This window comes from Hipposideros armiger, unplaced genomic scaffold (assembly GCF_001890085.2).
Source record: "Hipposideros armiger isolate ML-2016 unplaced genomic scaffold, ASM189008v1 scaffold_226, whole genome shotgun sequence".
Classification (NCBI taxonomy): Eukaryota; Metazoa; Chordata; class Mammalia; order Chiroptera; family Hipposideridae; genus Hipposideros; species Hipposideros armiger.
Window position 1 is genome coordinate 493,545 of NW_017731576.1, and position 4,017 is coordinate 497,561.

Sequence of the window (4,017 nt, forward strand, 5' to 3'; positions counted from 1 at the left end):
GGGAAGAGCGCAATGATAATACCAACATGGGCGAGTGAAGCAACGTCCTGCACAACTAGACTAAAGAACAAAAGGACAGCAACTTGTCTGTTCCCTCCCCCCAATTCCCCAATAAAATCTTTAAAAAAAAATAAAAATAAAAATAAAAATAAAAGACCTTCGGGGAGGTCTGGCCTGATTGCTTAATTGCTGGAGCTGTAAGTTCATGATTTTGGCAGGTTTATCTTTTTCTAACTCTTTTGAATAGTTTTAGATTGTTGATCAGCCAGAATTGCCAGTTCATCAGTATGAGTGGTCAGCCAGTTTAGTTTATATTGTTTAATTTGAGTTACAAGCTCTTCATCTAGTCCTTCCAAAAATGCTGAATTTAGTAAGGGATCATTTTGATCCTTAAAACAGTCTGGAGACAGACCTGAGTACTGTTTGAAAGTTTTTTCAAAATGTTCAAAGAAATCAAGTACTGGTTCAACAGATTTTCTTTTACGTTGCTGTGTCTTGATTCAGTCCATTTTCTGGGGAAAACCACTGGCTATGACTTGGTATAGCCAGTGGGCCAATTCCCTGCATTTTTCCTGGTCTATCTCTCTCTCTGTTTTAAAAAGTCCTCTCCAGGAATTTCCCAATAAACCTTATTTAGACATTCTTTTGCTTTGCTCTCAGAAACCAGTAGGTGTATTAATTGGAATAGGTCAGAATGATCAGGATCATATGTTCTAACAGTTAAATTAAATTCCTTTGCAAACCTATCAGGGTCCTGGAAAGGGTCGGGGAAACCTTTAGATTTCTTTAATTCCTAGGACAGATTCATTAATTTTCTGTCCTAGTACAGGAGAATAAATTATGGTTGGCTCTCCTTGTCCTGACACTGGCATTTCTCTAAAAGAAGTGGGCAGAATTTCTGTTGTTTTGTTTTGTTTTTCCTAGTCTATCCAGGTCTGGTTTTCTATTCTGAGTCTCCCCTAGGTGAGTAGGGTGCTGCAGTGGAGGAGGGGTAGAAGAGAAAGAAGGGGGAGAAATAAAAGGAGAGTAAGCTGGGACAAAGGAGAGTAAGTTGGGACAACAGTGGGGCAGTTGGAGAAGAGGGAAAAATGGTCTGTTGGCATGGAGCAGCTTTGGAAGCCTTATTTAGTTCAGGGACAGTCTCTAAAATTTACTTATTAACTTCCTGGAGAGAAGAAAGTCTCTCTGTGCTCCATTTTAGAAGCTTCTACTTGCCAACTGAGATAAGCCTGCGATTCATTCAGTTTCATTTTGGAGCTGGCTTTTGTTTTTCTATTGTGTGCACACAAAAAATTAATGTAGGTGTCAAAAGAGCTCCATTTCAGCTATCTTAAATTGATGTCACTTCTAGTTAAACCTCCCCATTTCTGTAGGTACTTGCAAGTAAAGTCTCCCTACAAATTGTACATCTGCAGAGGTATTAATGGGGGCTGGGGATATTTCTGCCTTGGAGACTTAATTTCCCATGTTTTGTTTGTTTGTTTGTTTGTTTGTTTTTTATTTTTTGCTGCAAAAAGCTTTATTGTTTCAATTTGGTCCACGGCATGGCAGAGGGCTCCAGGGTGGTTAGAAGGCTGCCTAGTGGTTGGAGAGAGAGGCTCAGGTAGAAGCCCAAAGCCAGGATGATGCAGAGGGGCCCCCTCAAAGGCCTCTGGGCTTCAAAGGCTCTAGTCGTGCTTGAGGGTGAGCCTTTTAAAAAGACACTCGCCAAGCCCGGCCTGGGGGCTGGCCAGCCTGCGAAGGTTAGTCAGGTGGGCGCCCATCTTCTTGATGAGTTTCACCTCCTCATCCAGGAAGTGGTTCTCCGGGAAGTCCCAGAGGTGGGGGGTTTGTGTGGGCAGAACCCAGGGCGTGCAGATCCAAAAGGGCCTGGTTCAGGTTCGCCATGACCATGGTGGCTTCCATGGCATCCTGAGTTTTACCCCACTCATTTTGGGAAGGCTTCTGCAGGTCCTGGAAGAGGGCACAGCCGCCATGCTGGTTCTGCATCTTCAAGAGACATGGTGCCCTCGCGCTCTTCCTCAGCCAACTCGCAGAAGAAATGGCTCACGCCCTCTAGAGCCACATCATCACAGTTGAAACAGAAGCCCAGAGAGAAGTAGGTGCAGGAGGCCCTCAGGTGCAGGTTGACCAGGCGGTTGATGGCAGTCTCCACCTTGGTGGAATAATTCTGATGAACTTGGGAGTTCGTGGTTGCTCAGCAATAGGAGTTAAGCTCAATAAAATGGTGTTAGTTGGTGTCGGAGGCCAAGGGTGGCTGAGTTGGTTCCAAAAGTTGAGACTGGAAAAGAGGCTGAAGGGTGGTCGGAGGCTGGAAGAAGGGGTGTCCCTGGGTCTGTTCCGTCTAAACACTATTGAAGCAAGAGACAGACCTAGGGGACCCATAAGGGCATAATTTCCCATGTTTTAATTTTAGTTTTCTTTTGAGATCTGCAGAATCTGAGTAAATTTCTAGGGATATTGTGTGGTGGGTTGAAGTGTGCAGCTTATGGATTGAGCTCCTAAAGGGCTGTCACCCCGGAGTTGCTCTAACCCTCTTACAATGTCCCAGTTTCTTTCCCTGGTTTTCTAATACAATTGTGAGGACTCAGAGCACTCAGTAACCAGCCTTTACGTGTGTGTCCCTGGACGAGTCAATTATTTAATTACAGTAGTGTTGGAATTCCCTATGGGGCCCTGCTTGTCTTGGGAGGTACCCTCAGACACCTCCAAATAGATTCTTAGTCACCTGAGAATGCCCAAAATCAGAGCTAGAGGGAGTAAGTGCCCCTTATCTTTAGAGCTGAATGAGTTCAGACCCTTGTTATCTAGCAAAAGTTTTGTTCAGACTCTTAGTAAGCAATTACAATTGAAAAGCCAAAATTAAAAACAGGCACCCTTTTTTCCGCCGTCCCTGGGTTATCTGAATCCTTATCCTTTAATGCCACCTCGAGGGTTATTATATTTTTTAGAACAGCTCAAATAAAGTCAGGGCCTCCTACCTTAAAAAAAGGAAGTCCAGAATTCCAAGAAAAACTCACTCAAGTTCGCTGAATGCAAATCGAGAAGCCAATGGGGCACAATGAGTCCCTACTGGTATCCTCACTGGGTCCAGGTCTGCAGGGTGGTCCTTGGAATCCTGCCAACTATGCCAAGTAAATGCCAATATAAGAAACGTGCAAACCTGTAGAGAATTTTTTATGAGTTTATTTGAGCCAAACTGATGACAATTGCCAGGAAATAAAATCTCAGTGGATTGAGAAAATGCTCTGGACAGTGGCAATTTTGCAGCTTATTTTATACATTAGAATCAAAGGAGAAGGCATAAGGGAGGGTTATGTGAAATCCATTGGTGGTAGATTAAAGGGGTGGGAGAAAGCATAGAGGGGAAATCTCTGGGATTGGATAAAAAATAACATGGAGAGACACATATTTCTTTTACATTGGTAGGTACAGGATAGTTAATAATTGACATTTGTAGCACATAGAGATGGTATGCAGGGAACAAAATAACGATGAGGGGTGTACGGTCTCATTCTCTTGTGCCAGTTTTTGTGTTTTGAGGGCCTGGAAAAGATTACTCTGACATTTCAAAGGAAGTTAAAGGCTTAGGACATGACTACCCACCATAATCCACTTTTAGTTAGGAATTCTTTTGTTCAGACCATCCTGTGTTCTTACTTTTGGTCTCTGAGTTTGTAAGTCCTGCCATGCAGGCCTCACCTGAGCTTGTCATACTGAGGTTTAGTGTGTAGCACTTTTTCATCCATACTGCCCAGCTGGGCTACATTTCCCCACTTCCCTTGGGCTTAGGTGAGACCATGTGACCAAGTTCTTGACGAAGTCATGTGAGGGAAGTGATGTGTGCCAAGATATTAGGCCTGCCTCCTCTGCCTCTCTTCCGCCTTCCAGATTGGCTAGAGCCTGGATCTGGTGGTGACCAATCTTTTATCATGTGGTGAATGACATTGCCTAAGGAGTTAGCAGAGCATTGACTTAGAAAGACATGAGTCCTTGAATGACCATGAGGAGCAGCTC

At 43.9% G+C, this 4,017-nt stretch overlaps 1 pseudogene; it reads right to left on the minus strand.

Annotated features, from left to right (window-relative positions):
• Window positions 1–1,667: 1,667 nt before the first annotated feature.
• On the minus strand, window positions 1,668–3,715 carry LOC109389227 (ferritin light chain pseudogene; annotated as a pseudogene).
• Window positions 3,716–4,017: the final 302 nt, after the last annotated feature.